This window comes from Gouania willdenowi, unplaced genomic scaffold, assembly GCF_900634775.1.
Source record: "Gouania willdenowi unplaced genomic scaffold, fGouWil2.1 scaffold_290_arrow_ctg1, whole genome shotgun sequence".
NCBI lineage: Eukaryota > Metazoa > Chordata > Actinopteri > Blenniiformes > Gobiesocidae > Gouania > Gouania willdenowi.
The window spans coordinates 40,689-62,599 of NW_021145050.1; the positions used below are offsets into that span (position 1 = coordinate 40,689).

General features: G+C 35.6%; 1 long non-coding RNA gene across 1 annotated transcript; it reads left to right on the forward strand.

Moving 5' to 3' along the window:
• The first annotated feature begins 1,778 nt into the window (after positions 1-1,778).
• On the forward strand, positions 1,779-18,454 carry LOC114459287 (uncharacterized). Its single transcript, XR_003673299.1, has 8 exons — positions 1,779-1,913; positions 15,256-15,363; positions 15,451-15,509; positions 16,006-16,121; positions 16,204-16,246; positions 16,328-16,393; positions 18,070-18,245; positions 18,327-18,454. It is a non-coding gene; the product is annotated as an uncharacterized LOC114459287 (long non-coding RNA).
• Positions 18,455-21,911: the final 3,457 nt, after the last annotated feature.

Consider the following 21,911-nt stretch of genomic DNA (forward strand, 5'->3'; position numbering starts at 1 on the left):
GAAGAAAAGAAGAAGAAGAGGAAAAAGAAGAAGAAGAAAGAAGAGAAAGAAGAAGAAAGAAAGAAGAAGAAGAAGGAAGAAGAAAGAAGAAGAAAGAAGAAGAAGAAGAAGAAGAAGAAGAAGAAGAAGAAGAAGAAGAAGAAGAAGAAGAAGAAGAAGAAGAAGAAGAAGAAGAAGAAGAAGAAGAAGAAGAAGAAGAAGAAGAAGAAGAAGAAGAAGAAGAAGAAGAAGAAGAAGAAGAAGAAGAAGAAGAAATATTATGGAGGGAAGTGAAGCTGAGTGAGACGGACAGTGATGATGATGATGATGAAGGCTGAGCTACGTCATCACGACCACCTGTGAGACGGAATGTTTGCTCCAAACTTGGAGAAAAGCGGAGAAGAAGAAACGGAGGCGTGTCCGTCCAACCCAAGTATATAAAGCAGCGCCACCCAGCGGCAAAACCTGTTGTTTTTCAAAATAAGTTAAAATATCTGTCAATAAAAAATAAAATGTAAATAATTTCTCAGGTTCAACCAAACATCACTGGATTTATTTAAACTGTGTTATTTACTATTTATCACAAAGTCAGCATGTTACTATTTTATTTTGAAAAGGTTTGTAGATAAAGAAAAAGGCTTGAAAAATCTCTTTATTTATATAACTGGTAAACACTGGGTAATCTACGTCAGTGATTCTCAACTGGTGGGTCTGGAGCTCAAAGTGGGTCTTGAACCTGTACTGGTTGGGTCGCAGACAGCTAGTCATAAATGAATAAATAAATACCTAATGTCTCTCATTTGGACTTGTCTCTTAATTTGAAAGAAACATTTTTTGACAGACATTCTGTGAAATGTATGTTGTACATAATATAGATTTATATATTTTTTTTTAAATAAAAAATTATATATGTGTTTTCAGCAGCTATTTTTGAAAAAATAAATTTGTTTGGTTGAATTCTAAAAATCACGATTTATTGACGGTGGTAATATGTGGGTCCCAGGGTGAGACCAGTTGAGAACCCTTGATCCAGGGTCGGGGTCAATTACATTTTTCAGTTACATTTACGTTTTCAATCACAATTCATTTACGATTACAGAGACCAGCAGTTTTAGTGATATAAAATATATTTTAAAAATTGTTTATGACAGATAGTGTAGAACTGTACATAGAACTATAACATGGTTCCCCAGTTTTACATTCAATTGTAATTGACAATTTTTATAGAATTTTCATGCCAATTACAATTACAATGTCAATTATCTGAACCCAATTACAATTTGATTAGAATTACAACAGCAACAGATTTTTTAAATTACCATTATAATTGCACCATCATTGTAATTAATTATCAATCACATTATTACTGAAATGTTTATGAATGTGTGTTGTTCTTTTAAAAAAAAATAATAATAAATCTGATCATTGAAATAACAAACATTGCCAGTTGAAGGAGTGTGTTAAATTTTTAAACAAAATATAAATAACTCATATAAAAATATTATTATTATTTTTTTTTTATTAGTATAATCATATTATTTTAGTAACTATAAGTATTTTATTAGCGTGTTATTTGCTGCTGGTATATGGATGAATCCATCTTGACAAGCATGTTACGAGTGTGAACGTCTAAATCAGGGTTTTTCTATGTTTTTTTTGTAATTAACAATTAAACACACCGCAAAACAGTTAAACATTTACATATATTATAACAATATTTTTTAAATGTCTTACGGTCGTTTCCATTTAAAATATCACGGCAGATTAGAATGAGTTTTTTTTTTTTTTACAAGTGTAGGAAGTGACGTAGTCTCCGCGCATGCGCTGAACCGATCGTGTTTCCTCCTCCTCCATCTTTTACTATCTGTGAACACGGAGACATCACTTCTTGAGCACCGAAGCTGATTAAAGTTCACCTTCCGTCAGGACTGAAGGTAAAAACACTACTTTAATGGTTTAACTGATGGTTTTAGAGTAAAAACACTATTTTAATGGTTTTACTGAAAGCCTCTGATGGTTTTAAAGCGCATTAAGGCTAATGTGGAGGTTTCATGAACACAGACAGGATGCTAACGTTAGCATCCTGTCTGTGTTCATCATGTTATTGTTTATGGACTTAGTGATGATGAAGATACAGCCATTGCTAAAGTTCCTGTAGTTTATCACACGCAGCTGGAGCAGATCATCTTATTATTCACTGTTAAATATGGGTTAGAAACAGCGAGGCTACGTGGTTAGCTTTTAGCCCGCTAGCTAGCCGGTGTTATAGTTTGAGTGGTGACTGTGTTTAACTGGTGACTGAATTCCGTTAGCGTGGTTTGATAGACTAATGATAAAACCAGCTGTGTAGTTTACACAGAGGTGGAGATTGTGCTCGTGTCTCCTTTAGATGGTGAGATATTGACGAGATAAATTCCAATCAGTCTTTATAACTGTGTCCACCGCGGTGAAGTTGGTTTCATGTTGGTTATTCTCCTCCCAACACCAACAGTGAGCGGTATGGTGAGTGGATAGTGCCACTGCTAACCCTAACCTATGGTGAGTGGATAGTGCCACTGCTAACCCTAACCTATGGTGAGTGGATAGTGCCACTGCTAACCCTAACCTATGGTGTGTGGATAGTGCCACTGCTAACCCTAACCTATGGTGAGTGGATAGTGCCACTGCTAACCCTAACCTATGGTGAGTGAATAGTGCCACTGCTAACCCTAACCTATGGTGAGTGAATAGTGCCACTGCTAACCCTAACCTATGGTGAGTGAATAGTGACACTGCTAACCCTAACCTATGGTGAGTGGATAGTGCCACTGCTAACCCTAACCTATGGTGAGTGGATAGTGCCACTGCTAACCTACCGCAGGAGTCTGTCGCGTGAAATCAACATCTGAACTGGATGATGTTACGTCGTTGCCAGCTTGTGAAACGTAATATATTGAATTATATTTCACGTGTTCACAGATAAAGCAGGTCCTATTAGACAGTAATGTAACTATTAAGAGATAAGATAAGATAATCATTTATTGATCTCACTGTGGAGAAATTCACTTGTTACATTTGGCATTCAGAAAGATCACTCAGGGTGTGCAGAATAGACAAGAAATGTGCAGACAGTTAAATAGTAAAAAGAGGGATCTTATGTACATTAAGTAAAAGCAAACATCTTAAGGGGATGGAGTTATAAGAATAAATACAAATTGAATAAAAGTTTACAGTTCTAGTGCAGGTTGTCAGGAAGTGACGCTGATACATAGATTATTGCACGTAGTTTTGCAAAGGGGGGTTATTATTGCACATGTTACTTTAGGGTCTTGTTGTACAGTGTAACAGCAGTGGAGATGAAGGCCTTGTGGTAGTGATCCTTCTTGCACTGAGGGTGTCTCAGTCTGCCACTGAAAGAGCTGCTCAGCTCCTCCACAGTCCCGTGCAGTGGGTGGGAGGTGTTGTCCATGATGGAGGTGAGCTTGGCTAATACCCTCCTGTCCCTCACCTCCTCCACAGAGTCCAGGGGGCAGCCCAGGACGGAGCTGGCCCTCCTCACCAGCTTGTTCAGTCTGTTCTCGTCCCGTGATTATTAAACCTAAATATCCTGAATGATTAAATCATCAGCTTGATCTGGTTTATTAATAGTAATCAGAAATAATTATCAACCATAACTTTATGTAATTCATTAGATATAAACTAAACTAGATTCAGCAGCAGTGGTTTATATTAAACAGTAAAAACACTAATGTAGTTATTTTTGCTTTTCATGTGCTTTTTATTTATTTTTTAGAAAATAATTTATTATTAATAACAAAAAAATAATATACAATAAAATGAATGGAATGAATCATATGCACAAAGTTTTTAATGTGTAAATGTTATTACTGAAGCATATGACATATTCAGTTTTTTTGGTGTGTGTTTGTGAGGAACCTGTTTACACTAAGTTGGGAATTGTTTTATTTATTGTTTTTATTTGTCGTAATTTATCCCAAGCTAAATTTAAAAGATTGTGGCGTTATAGAACAAATAAATGTATGATTTGTCATCTGATTAGTCGATTAATCGTTTCAATAATCAATAACTAGTCGACTATTAAAATAGTGGTTAGTTGCAGACTTAGTCTGTACCAGTGAGACATTTTATATCAGGATTATTATTGTTTTTACACAGCGTAGCTCCACTGTTTTTATATCTTTTTAACCAACGTACATCTTTTCATTAAAAAATAATAAATCCTAAGGCTCATCACTAAATGGAAATGTAAATAAAAACATGACAACACACGACAAAACGATAAATAAATAAAACACTTCCTAACTTAGTGTAAATAGGTTCCTTACAAACACGTCAGCCATGGCGACAGCGTAGTAACGTCATCCAATTCAGACGTTGATTTAACACGACAGTCTCCTGTGGTAGGTTAGCAGTGGCACTATCCACTCTCCATACCAGCGGTAGCTTCACTTAAATGCGTCCCGCCCACTCTGTCATGGTTCAGTGAGGAACATGCTGAAGGCTCCGCTATGAACTTAGGTGCACCACCCTCTCTCCTCCTGTCCTGGCTGCATTAAACTCATCTTAAACCACCACAAACAACCTCTAAAACAACGTAAATCATCACTGACTACTAACTACAGAACCTCTAGTGCTCGTTTAACTTTGCTGTGCCTGTGAAGCTCTGCACGTGCTTCGTGTAGTGCAGCGGCGCTCCGTGAAAACATGATCAGCTTTAATCATCTTCACCTGCTCAGTGTTCGAACTGTTATGTCTGGTTAACTAAGAATAACTCAGTCTGTACTGTAATTTAGTTATTTTATTCCAGCTTTTTGTCCGTGTCTCGTAGTTACACATTCACAGTCAGCTAGCTACCTCAAGTACACCTGTTTCAGTGGGAACTTCCAGTTTACAAAATAAAAGTCCATTGGAGCAACATAATTAGAATGTTACATTCTAACATCATCTCATCAGAGCTACAGTAACATTCATGTTGATATAATAAATTAATAAAAAATGAACTAATGAAAACAAAGTTTATAATTTATATATATATTAAATGTAATGTTTTTTTTTCTATTTAGAGAGTGCATGGCTTATTAGCCAGAACATTGTTGTTTTCCTAAAAAAGATGTTTTGTTTTCTTTAGTTTTTTAACTTCAGTGTATTGCATGGTGTTACTTAGTCCTGACTATGAGGGACAAAAGTAACAAAGTGCAACATCTTGTCAACATCAAATTCCACATTACACAGAAGATAGGATCATTTAAATTAGGTTAATTTAAACTAAGTTGATCAGAACTGACACTGACACTACAACTTATATCTACTTTTTAATTGTATGTACTTTATTTTTGACTTACATTTTTGTTTAATTATGAGTTTTTTTTATTAATTATTTATTTTGTTTCCTCACAGGAGTTAAAAACTAATATTTTCCTTAAAAAATGATAAATAATTCTAAAAAACGGAATTTAAAAAATTAAAGTGAAAAAAACGGAATTTGGAAAAAAAATAAAACTGATTCCATAGAGCCCTACATGTTGTTAGAATTTAGGGACCGTCAATGAAATACTGTCTCTGTGAAAAGCGTGGGTTAAAAAAAAAAAAAGTTTAAATCATTAATATAATGTAAAAACACTTCTAATAAATGGAGATAGACTGAAAAAAAATGTGCAGGTATATTTTATATAACATTTGAGCTTTTATTGTATTTTATGACAATTGTTTTTTCATATTTTTCAACACAAGTTATTCAATCCCAACGGCAAGTTTTAAACTTTCAAAGCATCTTTTAACTGTTGTTTTGTGGGTCCACGTGTTGTGTTCTTTCCCTCTTTCTCTGCTTCTCTCTCAGTGCTGCGCTGAGTAGTTTTTAACTTTGAGAAGCAGTTTATGACTTGTTTGAATATTTATTCCTAATGTTAATGTTGATGTAATTTAGAACAGAAACTTAGACAGTTTGTTGCTTAATGCACATCTGACATCAGGTTATTTTCCTCTGTTAATTTATGGTGTGGGGTTGTGTTGGAATGGACTATTATTCATGGTTTCTTTTTGTGTTTAATACTATAATTATATCTTTATACTCAATAATCCTGTTAATAAAATGCATCTTCAGTCAGGCCAACTTTTGTCAAAGCTATTTTCAGGACAAGGACAAACAGTTCTTTCATAATATTTCATGAGATAACTCACTCTATTTTTTATTTGTTCTTCTTCTACATCACCTGTTTTTATTATTTGTAAATATTTTTTACTTGTTGTCGTTCTACCTCACCTTTGTTAATTTCAATGAATGTTCCTTTTATTTAATTGAGACTTGTACCATTTATTATCATCATTGTGTAATTTTTATGATGTAAATTGAGGGAGCAAAAGTAGTATCGGCTCAAGAAAATCAGCAGTCTGTATCAGTCATCGGGTAAGGCTGATGGGGGAAAATCAGTATCGGCCCTAAAAATCGGTCAATCCCTAGTTAACAGTAGCATAACCAACTTATCATCTGCATTGTTTCACCCATGAATTAAATTCAGAGGGTCCAGCTCTGATAGTGGGGTCTCCTAACCCTCTTCCAGGGGTCAGGGGTCTGTAACCTTTACTCTACAAGGAACCATTTAACCTCATCTCACCTGGATTAAAGTCCTCCTGGAGCCATAAATACCTTCTCTATGAAGACAATACAGTGTATTACATTATATACAGTTATAATTATATAGAATAATGTTTGATTTATATTGATCATGTAAATGGAAACTTAAAAACAGTTTGAAATAGAATAAATTGACATCAAGAAATAAAACAGTATCTTTCATCTTCAAATTCTTACACATCTCAGTTTACATGAACACAATGTTTATAAAGAAGATTTTTTTAGTTAATGTATTTGAAAGTCTACAAAAAGTAACATGAATATGATAACACATGATCATGTGATCAACACATGCTAATTACTCATTTCTTGCCACACATAAAACATACATATTTAACCTGTACATTGGTGGTTAAATGAATCTGTTCCCACACAATTAAATCTGTATTTTCTTCCAGAATAGTGTTTTTGTTGGTTTAGTTTCTTACCAGGGATTTAAAACTTAAGGTTAGCCACAGGTGCAGGAAAGTTGATGGTCTGTAGATGTTGCAGGATGTGAAGTAGGAATGTGCTGAGTCATTGTACAACCTGATTTATTTTAGGTTAACTAATTGTTATATCTTGATTTTATTTGTCATTAATCATTAATAGCCTCTGTAAGAAAATAGCTATTTTTTTCAATAGTTTTTTTTAAAGGTATAAATAGTCATTGCATAGAGTCAAAGAGCCACATGAGGCCCCAGAGCCACATGCTGCAGACCCCTGCCCTGGGAGAACCACAGCTGAATATCTGGCCTGGCATCATAGTCCATCAGTTCTGGTCCCTCCATGATGAGTATGATTAGGTTCTCTTTTTTGGTGTGGAATCGTGTATGGGCTGCGCGTGTACGCTCTCTTCACTCCACTCAGCACGTTCTTCCCCGCCCCAGGTCCGATAAACGCGCCCCCCATGCGCTCTGTTGCTCTGCGTGTCTGCAGCAGCAGCTGTGTGTTTGTCCCAGTGTCCATGAACGCAGCACGGACCGTGTCTCTCCCAGTGTTGGTGCAGCAGCGTGTGTTTGGGGACATGGCAGCGCATGTAGTGTCCATGTCAGACCCTGATTCCAAAGAGGACGAGGAAGTTTCCTCCTTTTGGATTTTCAAAATAAGGTCTTCATACACACTCGCACAGATACGACCAGTAGAATTTTCAGTCACACACACTGAAAAAATAGTCTCATATGTGACCAATTTAGTCGCAGTCTCGAGCCCTGTGTATTGTTTTTTAATTGTTGGCACTGGCACTTATAAACACTAAATGGTTAAATTGCAATAAATGGGCTTAGTTTTGGAGCCAAATGTTGGAGTCGGAATAAATATTTTTTTTTTTTTTTTTTTTTTTTTAGAAATGAAAACTAAATGCTTGATCATTTTAAAGCCACAACATTTTTGTTCTGCATTAGTTGTTTAGGTTCTTTAAAAACATATCCGATTAATCGATCGATAAAGTGCTACATTAATCGATTCCAAAAAGAATCAATTGCTGCAGCTCTAAAGAACATACCCTTGTTTATTTTGTGTTTATTGGGACTTTGACCTAAAAATAGTACAAACACTGTTCATGTGTCTGTTGTTGGTAGGAGTGCTCTTCATTGAATAAGTGGAGCTTAGGCCTGGGCCAATAAACAACTTTGTTGGACAATATATTGTAACACACATTTTTGCCGATAAACAATATTTTGTTGACATTTTTTTAGACCAAATTAACCACTAATGTAATAACATATCATAAAAATGCAAGTCCACCCTTTCAAATGCAATCAACTTGTATTTCTCATTAGTATTTTTCACCATTGTAATTGGAATGTTAAGAACTTTTAAATATTTTAAACAAATAAAACAAATAAAATAAAATGGACTAAGTTTCTGTTAGCAAAAAAATGGACTTTAAGAAATATCACAAACAAAAACAATAAAATAGACCCTGACTCTGTTAAGAAAAAAATACCTCAAATGCAAAACCACACACAACCAAAGCAATAAATAAAATGGTTTATCAAGTCTCTCTTAAAAACAAAATTGCACTTGAAATAAATATTAAACATTGAGGCACAGAGGTATATAGATGTACAATCCTTAATAGGTAACACTTCAAATCCAGTTAGAACCTTTGTAAACAAAATAGCTCGCGGCCCCGCCTCCCCGTTTCATTTTGTTCTGTTTTCATTCAGTCTTAAACCAAACAAAATGGACCAAATAGTTTCTAGTTTACTCCGTTCATTCTGCTATAGAACAAACATGCAGGTGCTGAAGACAAGGCAAATTTATTTGTATAGCGCATTTCATACACAAGGCAACTCAATGTGCTTTACATGATAAAACATTCAATTGTTTAAAATCAATAAGAACATTTAAAATCATCAGTAAAATCAATGAAAATCATCAGTAAAATCAAATAAAATCATCAACAAACACATTACATCAACAACATGACCAAAAATCTCTCTCACAGTCATATGCAGTAGAGAAAAATAGTTCCTTTAACTTTGATTTAAAAATGTTCACATTAGATGCTGACTTCAGCTCTGCTGGCAGTTTGTTCCACTTCTTTGCAGCATAACAACTAAACACAGCATCACCATGGTTACTGTGAGCTCTGGTCTCCACTATCTGACCTGTGTCCATAGATCTGAGAGACCTGCTGGGTTCATACCTGACTAACATGTCACTGATGTATTCTGGACCAAACCATTCACAGATTTATACACCAGCAGCAGAACTTTAAAGTCTATTCTGAGGCTGACTGGGAGCCAGTGTAAAGACTTTAAAACTGGAGTAACGTGTTCTGACCTCTTTGTTCTGGTTCAGACCTGAGCTGCAGCGTTCTGAACCAGCTGTAGATGTTTGATGAAGACCATTACAATAGTCCAGTCTGCTGGAGATAAAAGCATGGACCAGTTTCTCCTGATCTTTCTGAGTCATTAAACCTTTCACTCTGGAGATGTTCTTTAGGTGGTAGAAGATGTTTTTGTGATAGATTTGATCTGATGCTGAATGTAAGATCTGAGTCAATCAGAACACCAAGGTTTTTGACTTGGTCTTTAGCTTTTAATGATCGAGACTCAAGATAATTGCTGACAGCAGTCCTCTTTCCCTGAGGGTGAACCCTCTTGACATCTAGTCTGTTTGGAGGTGAAAGACGAGGAAAACAAAATACTTAGACATAGCTTGGTTGCTAGCCCCGCTCGGCATCCCCGCTTCTGCTTCCGATCACACCGCTTATGTCTCCTCCGCTGGCGGACACCGCTGGTACAAGGCTCCGCTGCTTCACAGGCCGCTGGGTGTAGGCGGCGTAGCAATCCGAAGCTAAGTAGTAGGTCCAGCGATGCCTCATCTATCGGACTATAACTGTCTGATTTACCTAAATCTAAGATTACCAGGCGACAGTGTTGTAATGCGTTACCGCCCCAACGCCACTTTTGACAGTAACTAGTACTGTAATGCAATGTTTTTCTAAAGAAATAACGCCGTTATCGTTACAATATGGTGCGTTTGTCCGTTACTTTGCTAGCTGCAGTGTACTTCCTGTTTACAGTGGCGCTACACATTTTTGCGGGCGTGTGGTGGGGCGGTGGGTCTCTGGGGGTGTTGCTGGGGGTCTCTTCAGACTGGCGGCTTGATGCGGCGTGGGGGTGCCGCTGACCTTCAAGTGTGGCTTGGTGCTTGTCTGGACTACTGTGGTTGCCTTGGGGGCGGTCCTCGAGGTGTGCGGGCCCGGTACAGCCTGCCTTGCTGGTGTGTGGTTGTGGGCACGCTGGGGGGTGCTGGCGTCTGTGCCGAGGTTGGGGCGGCGGGTTGTTCCCTCTTATTTCCTTGTGGCTAAAGGCTAATCATTATAGTCTGGAATTATGTCCTCAGGATCATTTAAATTAGGTTAATTTAAATTAACTTGATCAATAAATCTGATCAGATTCAGTAAACCATTGATCCCTGAGGGTAAATATAGTGACATTAATGCTGTTCTCATACATCTTTATATGACATGAATAATTAAAAAGGAGCAGTTAGAATAATCCATGTCACTACAACTTATATCTACCTTTTATTGTATTTTACTCATTATTTTAAACTTAGATTTTTGTTTATTTATAGTTTTCGTTTTTATTGGTAATTATTTTGTTTCCTCACAGTACAACTTATATCTTCCTTTTGATTGTATCTTACTTTATCAGAATCAGAATCAACTTTATTGACCAGGAATGTATGTTATACACACGAGGAATTTGACTTGGTGAACTGTGCTCTCTCTGATAGTGTAAACATTAAATAATAACAATCAACTAGAAAAAATAATAATAAATATAAACAAATATAAACAGTTGTTAGACTAGAATGTGCAAAACTAAATAAAATAACAAGATAATAATAATAATAATAATAATAATAATAATAATAATAATAATAATAATAATAATAATAATAATAATAATAAAAAAATATAATAAGATAATAGTGCAGTAGTGCATTAATGAGTAGTGCAGGAGAACATTTAAATTAAATAGTATATACATGAACATTCTCAGTGACAGATTGATCCAGGGTTATGTTTAGTTCCAGGTTATTTCACAGAAACAGGACTGACACTCTATGACTGTTTAGAGTTGATCACAGCGACAGCCTGGGGGAAGAAACTGTTTTTATGGCGGGTTGTTTTGGCGTACAGTGATCTGTAGCATCTGCCAGAGGGGAGGAGTTTAAACAGATTGTGTGCAGGGTGTGAGGGGTCTGCAGTGATGCTACCTGCCCGTTTCCTGACCCTGGACAGGTATAAGTCTTGGATGGAGGGCAGATCAACACCAATGATCTTTTCTGCAGTCCTAATTATCCTTTGTAGTCTGTGTCTGTCTAGTTTGGTTGTAGATCCAAACCAAACTTTATTTTTTATGTCCATTTTTGTTTAATTATGGGTTTTTTATTTATTAGTATTTTGTTTCCTCACAGAGTTAAAAACTAATAATTTCTGAAAAAATTGATTAATATTTCTTAAAAAAACAGAATTTAAAAAAATTGATGTGGAAAACAGAATTTGGTTTAAAAAAAGAATAAAAAAAAGCACATATGCATTTAAATATTTAAAATATTTTTAAAAATTGTAAATCGAACCTAGCTGGCAATATCTGTCAGAAAAATCACAATTAGGTTTTTTGTCAAAATTGTGCAGCCCTCGCTGAGTCAGCACAGGGCCACATAGAAGAACAAATAACCTGGATGATGCATTTTAATTACTGAAGGATTGGATAAACATGGCTGCTTCACACCAAGAGCCAAAAGAATGTTTTTTTTTTTTTTCATCCATCCGTTTTCTGAGCCGCTTGTTCCTGTTTTTATGTTTTATTTCATTCTATCCTGTGTTTCTGAGGCACATTTAATGCATCATCACTGCTTCACACTTAGGACTGAAGCCTGGAAGCACATTTCTACCACAACAAGTGAGAGCAGCTCACCTAAAAACTTTGAATCAGGCGTAGAAAGATGATAAACTTGATTAGACGCAGGTGGTTTATAAAGAATGTCGTGCTGCTAAACCTTACGCAAACTGAGGGGCTCACTTGTGACAAATAATAGTTTTAATCTTTCTTTGCACAAGCAGTTGTGAAATACCTAATAGTGAAAGGTTATTATTATTAGTATTATTCATATTAGAAATGTTAATGTATAAGCCTAATAGCTGCTGAACAGTTCATATTTGCATCTGTGGCAGACAAGAATATGGACGTAGTACTATTGAAAGTGTATTTTTAAGTCACTCATTGAGAGTGATGATGTCACTGTTTACTGTTTCAGTTGTGACAGTGTGATAAACTGGTTCTAAATGTGAGGAACCAGTTCCTGTTCTTTATGTTGAATCTGGTTCCAAATTCCAATGGAACTTGTGAAAAGGGCTGTTTTTTAATTATGCTTTTTAAGAGGAAAAAAGAATTAGCATAAAGTGATGCAGAGATTATAAGCAAAATGTGCCTTTTTTTGTTAAATTTGCTGCTGATAAGGAACACGATAAACCCTCTGCCTCTAGTACCAAACTGAATGGCAGCTACTTATTTACTATTCAATGTTTTTGTCTCATTTTTTTGCATCATGTTGAATCACATTATTCACAATCCAATTGTTCACATTGTGTAGAATTGAATCTCCATCAAATTGAATCAGGAACAAGGATGAATTGTATCAGCAGGGGATTTAATGTATCATGGATGGGTGATATGGACCAAAACTCATATTTTGATAATTTCCTGGACTTTTGGGCCATTATTAGGGATGTAACGATTAATCGTAAGGCAGTTAAAAATCGATTCATAGGTATAACGATTCACATCGATGCTGTGAAAATTGAATCGCAGTACCTTTTTTAACCAGCAGCTACCCAGAAGTGTTGGCGGCGAGCGAAATCTGCTAATACTTTCTTTATGGCCGCCTTCTACTCTTAAACATATTCATAAATGATTCATTACCCCTTTAGCACCGAAAGAATATCTGTAATATTACGTGAATATCTGTAAAAGTCACATTTTTCTATTAACTCTTTCTGCTAGCATAGCATCTCTTCTTCACTGCAAAATACCTGTATAACAACCGACCACTGGGTTACCAGCGCCCTCTGCTGGTTCAAACAAATATCTGACCTAAATACAGTAAAATGACTGTTTTTTTTTTTTTTTTTTATTATGCAGTTTTGTATTGTTTACTATAGAACCTGAATTTAAATAATAAGCTTCTTCTTCATTTGTATTATTCCTTTATTTATTTCATTCAAGATTTATTTTTAGTTAAATTGCATTGTTTTGAATAGTTTATCAAGGGATTCTTTTGACAATGAAAAATAGTATAGTATTTTCCCCCAAAAAATAAAGGAATATTTTTCAGTCATTTATATACAGTCCCATTTTGTAAAATAAATCGCGAGAGAATCGTATCGTGAACCCAGTATCGTGAATCGAATCGTATCGGGAGTTGAGTGAATCGTCACATCCCTAGCCATTATGGTCAAAACACTTTTGTCACCGAGACAAACCAACCAAAAATTATGTTGTAAAGATGAGAGCAAACACTGCGGTCGACACACTCTTGTCTGGATACGGGCTAACTTTAGGGCTGGGCGATATGGAAAAAAATTAATATCACGATTTTTCAAATTCAAACTCACGATTTCGATTTTATCACGGTTTTTTTTTTTAATAAAGCACACTTTTAATTAACATGCTAATTTTTGTTGAAACAAGCAAAATCATTTTCTTTTTTCAATTTATTTCAATGATGTACAACTTATGAACACACAAACAAACTCACATCAACTATAAGATTACATATAAACTAACAAAATTCACAGTCTAGTTTTTTACTGTCAAGTTTAAAAGTAATACTTTCAAGTGTAAATTAGTGCAACTTGCAATGACAACAATCCCATAATGGCTCATCCAATGAGGCAAAATAATTTTAGTGCACAAATGAACTTTTGGTTAAAAGAAAGTGCAAGTCATAACAATGAAAAAAAGGATATACAAACAAAGCTTTTATATTGCCTGTGACCAAAGCACTGTAATCTTGTCCACTTGTTGAGATCCAAAGCTTTCACCATATTAGCCCCGCTGCCTGTCGTCATGCACGTCATTTTTTTTTCATCCATGTCCCACGACTCCAGAGCCTCTCTTAATCCTGCAGCTATTAGTTCACCAGTGTGATCCTCTGGGAAATTCATAGTTTGCAGAGTCGCGTTGCGCAGCACCCAGTTGTCGATGTAATGAACTGTTAAGCTCAAATATGGTTCAGATGTTCTGCTGGACCATAGATCACTTGTTGTGGCATAGAACTGAACATTTAGTATTTTTTGAGCAACTTTACTTTGACAGTCTGTATACATGCGTGGGATGACGGTGTTGGAGATATATTTGCGACTAGGCAATTCGTAGCGCTTATCCAAAACTTCTACCATCTTCTTAAAGCCCACTCCTTCCACCGTTTGTAGCGGACACATATCCTTTACTATATGAAAAGCCACAGCATCTGTAATAGTGTTCCAGCGTTGACTGCCTCTATCATAAGGTGTAAGTTTAGCGAAGGCATCTGATATCTTTTGCTGTGGTTTTGAAGCGGCCGCTGCGGGGGGTGATTTAGCTGCTTGTACAGCTCGACTTTCACTATACTGTTATGATTTCGCTTCAAATGGTTAAACAAGTTCGTGGTATTGCCATCTGTTGCCTTTACCGTCTCCGTGCACACTTTGCATATTATATTATTTTGCTCTTTGTCGTGTGGGGCGAAGCCAAACCAGTTCCAAATTATGGACGTGGAGTTTCTTTTCGGGACATAATCTCCGCTCTCCGCTGCGACCGCCATGCTCCGTGCTTGTTGATGAATGAAACACAGGGGAGGGGATTACGTGCACCGATCACTCTGATTGGTTAAAGGTCACATGTCACCACTGCCAGAGTGGAGGGGGAGGGGGAGAGGGAGAGGAAGGAAAAGAGCAGCGCCTTCGGCTTTCACAAATATATGCTTATATCACGATCCTACGATCTCTCAAAAAATACAGATCGTCAGCTTTGGAGATCGTAAGACGGTTTTATATCGTCATATCGCCCACCCCTACTTCACAGCGTTTCTAACAATAAGTAGGAAATGACATCAGTGATTGGTGGTGATATGCAGAGTGTCATTTGTTTGTTTCACAGGTACTACAGTGTGTACGACTCTGGAGACAGACAGTCACTGCTGGGTGTCTACCATGATGAGGTATTATTATCACTAACAACACCGTACAACGTCCAGAATCCATCAAGGTAAGGACACACACACACACACAGGTGTATAACTGTGATTAAATGTCTACGTTTTAATTGAGTGCTGCTGATGTCTTTGTTTTTCAGGAGAGTTCTGAGAGAATATTTCAAAGACAGTAGAAACCTGAAGAGGACCAAAGACTCCAGTAAGTTCTCCTGAAGTCAACGTATGACTTGTAATGATTAGGGTTGGGTACCAAAACCTGGAACAAGTATGGGACCAGTTCCCATGGAAACGCTAGTAACCGGGCCCAATAAGAACAAAGATGTCGGTGTCACACATTACTTGATACACATGACGTTGTTGTCGCTGCTCAGATCATTGATCAATGACCTCATTTCTAACCGTAGCACATGCACAAAACACGGCCTAAAAGAAGGTGCGTGACATTATCCTCCATAAATAAATGAATGTGTGGGAAACGCTGATGTTAAGTTTATCTAATAATAGTTTGTTTGTTGTTTTGAGTTAAATGTGCTAAATTTGACTCTGGAAATAAAAGGGCATTTTGATATTTTGAAGTTAGTTTAAAATAATGATTAAGCACCAGAAGCGTTGAAAAAGTAGCGAGTAGTAACCGATACCCAACCCTAGTAATGATGGAGCCCACCTGATGTTTGTCTTGTTTTCACCTGCCCTAGTGATGCGTTTCCATCTGCTGAAGCACACACGACTGAATGTGGTGACGTTCCTCAACGAGCTGCCATAAACCCAGCATGACATCATCTCTTTCACCGTGGACGTAAACGCCTACACAGTGAGTTCACGTCTGATCTGCCACACACTGAGTTACATCATTTATGTTGTTCACTCTCAGCCAAACTGCTTTGTTTTCACAGAATACGCTGCTGTCATTCACAGTGGGCGGAGTCTTCAAAGAAGGTCAGTATCTTAGTCGTCATGGTTTTAAGAAGATCCACTGCAACTCATCTATTCTCACTAACGCTTTCCTGGCTTTTTCAGTTGTTGTAGATGATAAATCTAAAGAATCTACAAGGTTTTCATCACAGTTCCAGCAGTGGATTCTGGGTAGGTTACACACGTAAAACCAAAGTGCTCATTATCAGCTGTAGCTTCAGATAATGCTTGCCTCCACTAGTATGACTGGAATGAACAAACAGTAAATACTGTTTCACCACATGTGTTTTCTGTGTATTCCTATATTTACCTAATGTATATTTATTTGTCCATAAAATAAAATGATAAACATTAACGCTTTTACACAACAACCGTTGTTATTAAATTATTAAATCAGGGTTTTCTCCTTTAATTGGCCATGTAATGTTGTTACATACATGGAATTTGTCCTCTGCATTTAACCCATCCAGTGGGCAGCCATTTTTGCGGCGCCTGGGGAGCAGTTCGGGGTTAAGGGACTTGCTCAACAACCCACAGTGATGGCCCAGCTGAGGCTTGAACCACCAACCACTCCGATTACAAGCCCAGCGTCCTTAACCACTAGGCCACCACTCCCCTTGTAGAGATTACTGGGGATGGGCACCTTTCACATTTAAACCCATACTCATTACTCGTAAATCAGTATCGGTACTCAACGATACCACTTTTTATTACTTTTGTGTGGTAGTAAATATTAAATAATATAATCTCAAAATATTCCAGTTATTACCATATTTATTTCTCATATCAATAATAATAATAATTATAATAATAACAAACAACTTTAATAAATATATCAAACCAACATCTGTTTGTATTGTAGCAACAATATAATTATAATTGCTTAATTGATCATTAATTACAATTATAGCATAATTATAATTGTCATTTCTTTTTAACTCTGTTGCTGTCATAATCGTAATTAGATTGTAATTGAGTTCAGATAATTGACTAATTAATTGTAATTGCCATGAAAATTTTATAAAAATTGTCAATTATAATTTAAGGCTAAACTGGTAAACCATGTTACAGTTCTATATGTACAGCTCTATACATATGTAGTTAACAATATGTTTCATATCAAGCTTTCACATATTTTATCATTTTAAAAATATTAAAACCTATATTTTCATTGATTAGGAAGCTTCTTTGTAATATATAGGAAATAAATGAGATGATAGATATTTAGTGTATTAGTGTTAACTTTTATTAGGTTATTTATTTCAGGATCAGTAATTGTGATTAATTGTAATTGGACTTTAGTAATTGAGAATGTAATTGTAACTGACTTTCAGAGGATAAAAAAATAATTGTAATTGGATAAAATGTAACTGTCATCATGATTGAACATGAGTAATTGAAGATGTAATTGTAACTGAATAATGTAATTGACCCCAAACCCTGCTCACAGTCAAACTAAAGATGAACTAAGGCTTAGGCTGTGTCTGAATAGTCCCTCCTATCTCCTTTCCTATCCACTTTTCCTTAACCCTGTGGAAGATGTCATAGAGTTAAGGAAAGGTGTTAGGAGAGGAGTTAGGAAAAGGTGACCACGTTTGTTTTGACAATCAGACGCATTTCCACTAGGTGATGTAATAATCCTACGGCCACGCCTCCTTTCCTCAGAAAATGCTCTTTTATCACAACCACCACTTAAACACTTCCAGGTGTTAAAGGACAGTGGATAGGAAAGGAGATAGGAGGGACTATAGGGACACAGCCTTGGTGTGACCTATATTACTGTAATATTAACACCATAGAAAGTCTCTAACCTTTGAACCCTGTGGTCCTCGTTCACACTTGAACAGTTTGTGCATCATCAACGACCAGCTCTTCATCAGAATGGCTACAACGGAGCAGATCAGCAGAGCTTTTGTGCCCCGCCCCCTTCCTCCAGCCCAGTGCCCACCCTCACTGCCCCACAGCAGGAGATGCTCAGCACCTTCTCCCTGAAGTCAGACATGAACCTGGAATGATCCCTGAAGTAGGTGTCCTCTCCTAATGACGTCTACCAGACTAGGATGAATGTCACAGCTCACTGGTAAACACTGTCTGTGTGTTGCAGGTGTTTGCAGGACAACAAGTGGGACTTGAACAAAGCAAAACTGTTTTCCAAATATTTTCACTAAAATCAGAGTTAATAACTTTTAAAATATATTTATTTTCAAAGGAAGAAGAAAAACATTATGGTTCAATGTCTGCTTAAATAATTTATTTCTCTTTTTTAATAAACATTTTTTTCAAATAAAGTAAAAGCAACTGTTGATTTAATGTAATCTACAGTGACTTTACTTTCACTGCTCATTAAATATTTATTCATTAGATTTTTTGCTGTTGTTTCAGAGAACAAAACCATCATAATTTAATCATGAATTAATTTATACTCAACAAATTTCTTCTCAAATCCATTAAATCATCCACAGACCAAATCCTTCAGGCTGTAACTACTTTATTCACTCTGAAATCACCATTAAACACATTTATTCTGACTGGTTTGTCATAAAGTTTATAAAAAGTTGGTTGTGACGTCAGCACAAAAGTTGAGTGGTTGCCAGGTTGAGTATTTTCCCGCTGATTGTGAGATTATAAAATAACTAACTTAGTGATCAAACAGTTTAACGTTGGTTAATGGTGATATTTATGTTTTATTTGGATGATGAACGAATGGTTTTTGGAACGTTTCTGTGGATATTCAACATATTTCATGCGGGGAATCGTCGGTTGTATCTGGCAACCAGCTAGAGTCAGGAACAAAGCAGTGAAATGGAGGACGGACAGAGCTGGATGATGACTACCGTTAAACTAGAAGAAGAAGAAGAAATATTATGGAGGGAAGTGAAGCTGAGTATGAGTAAGACGGACAGTGATGATGATGATGATGATGATGATGATGATGAAGAAGGCTGAGCTACGTCATCACGACCACCTGTGGGATGGAATGTTTGCTCTAAACTAGGAGAAAAGCGGAGAAGAAGAAACGGAGGCGTGTCCGTCCAACCCAAGTATATAAAGCAGCGCCACCCAGCGGCAAAACCTGTTGTTTTTCAAAATAAGTTAAAATATCTGTCAATAAAAAATAAAATGTAAATAATTCCTCAGGTTCAACCAAACATCACTGGATTTATTTAAACTGTTATTTACTATTTTTCACAAAGTCAGCATGGTACTATTTTATTTTGAAAAGGTTTGTAGATAAAGAAAAAGGCTTGAAAAATCTATTTATTTATATAACTGGTAAACACTGGGTAATCTACGTCAACGATTCTCAACTGGTGGGTCGGAGCTCAAAGTGGGTCTTGAACCTGAACTGGTTGGGTCACAGACAGCTAGTCAAAAGTAAATAAATACCTAATGTCTCTCAATTGGACTTGTCTCTTAATTTGAAAGAAACATTATTTGCCAGACATTCTGTGAAATGTATGTTGCACATGATATAGATTTATATTTAAAAATGTTCTATATATATATGTGTGTGTTTTCAGCTGCTATTTTTGAAAAACTAACTGACTGTGGTAATATGTGGGTCCCAGGGTGAGATCAGTTCAGAACCCCTGATTCAGGGTTGGGGTCAATTACATTTTTCAGTTACAATTACGTTTTCAATTACAATTCATTTACAATTACAGTGACCAACATTTTTTGTGATATTAAATATATTTGAATAATTGTTAATTACAGATGTGTAGAACTGTACATAGAACTGGAACATGGTTCCCCAGTTTTGCATTCAATTGTAATTGACAGGACATTTACAATGTCAATGTCAATGTCATTGATTAGAAATACAACAGCATCAGATATTTTAATATTACAATTACCATGATAATTATGCCATAGTCGTAATACTTGCGTTATATTATTGTAATTGTACTTGCAAATTTGAGGATAATTCTGAATAAAGTAAGTAAATAATATTTGCGATGTATTATTGTAATTTTACATGCAAATTCAGTGATATTCCTGAATAACGTAAGTAATTAATACTTGCGTTATATTATTGTAATTTTACTTGCAAATTTGAGGATATTTCTCAATAAAGTAAGTAAATAATATTTACAATTTTGTGTTATTTAGTTGTCATATTTTTAGAGTAATTTTTGTTTTGTTTTTTATGTTTTGTTGTACTTTATGTATTTTGTTTAGATATTGTGTATTTGTGTTGTCTTTTTGTGTTTTTTTTGGCGTATGTTTTTGTTGTTTTATGTCTTTTCTCATAATTGTATGCTTTTTGTTTTCCTTTTTGTGCGTTTGTGATGTCGTGTGTATTAGTGGATGTCTCCTGATGGTTTAACAAAAGGTCAGAAAGTAAAAGTATCTCTTGCATCTGATTGTAATTGTTATATTTTTTAAAACAGTAGTTCATCAGTGGTTAGTGTTGTGTTCAAGACCACACTATTCGACACCAAGACTTGCCCGAGACCAGAATGGGCCGAGACCGAGTCAAGACCGAGACAAGCCGAGACTGAGACCAAGACCATAAACATTTTTTTTTTTCAATTTAAAAAAAATATATAATTAAATAAAATTATGACAAGGTTCAACAGTAAAATAACATTCTGGACAAAAAAGGTGCTGCAAAAAATTAACTAAAATATTAAAACTACTACTGCTACTGATAAATTCACAATTAATGTGTCACACATGTCACTCAGTCACATTAAGGAAGGTTGGTCTCAAACGGTCTTTTGACGGAAAATCCCGAGTCCGGGCAGCCCAACTCCGAGACGAGACCGAGTCAAAATGCTTCAGAGTCCGAGACGAGACCAAGACCGGTCTCGACTACCACAACACTATCAGTGGTCATGGTGAGAAAAAATTACTATGCTGTGGAAAAGTGCATCTAAATGCATCAATTCATTATCTAATTGTAATCTCTATGATTGTAATGAAGAATTTTAATTCCTTAAACTAGGATTTAAGTTTTTTATTTTTTAATCATTTTGAAATGACTTCATTTTATTTTATTTTATTATTTGTGTGGCTTTGTCATGTTTTAATGCCTTATTACAACGTGAATCATTTTTAATGCCTTGTTGAAATTTCCTACTAGTTTTATTGCACCAATATAATAATTACTATTATGTAAAATCATATTTTTAATTACACAAACAAACAGTTTTTCCTTTATGGTAAATACTGTCCAGGTCAGCCATGTTTTTTTTTTTTTTTTTTTGGACCTGCTGCACCTGGATTAGAAATGACAATTTCCGTGTACATGTTATGACGTATGAATTTTTTTTTTGTTATTTTATTATTAAGTAAAAAAGCATCATATTTTGCATGTTTTTAATGACATTTTGTCACAATTTTGTGTTATTTAGTTGTCATATTTTTAGTCATTTTTGTTGTCCTATATTTTGTTGTACCTTTATGTATTTTGTTTGGATATTGTGTATTTGTGTTGTCTTTCATGCGTTTTTTGTCATCAATTCATTATCTAACTGTAATCTCTATGATTGTAATGAAGAATTTTAATTCCTTAAACTCGGATTTGTTTTTTTTTTGTAATCATTTAAAAATGACTTCATTTTATTTTATTTTATTATTTGTGTGCCTTTGTCATGCTTTATTGCACCAATATAATAATTACTATGTAAAATCATATTTTTAATTACACAAACAAACAGTTTTTTCTTTTATGGTAAATACT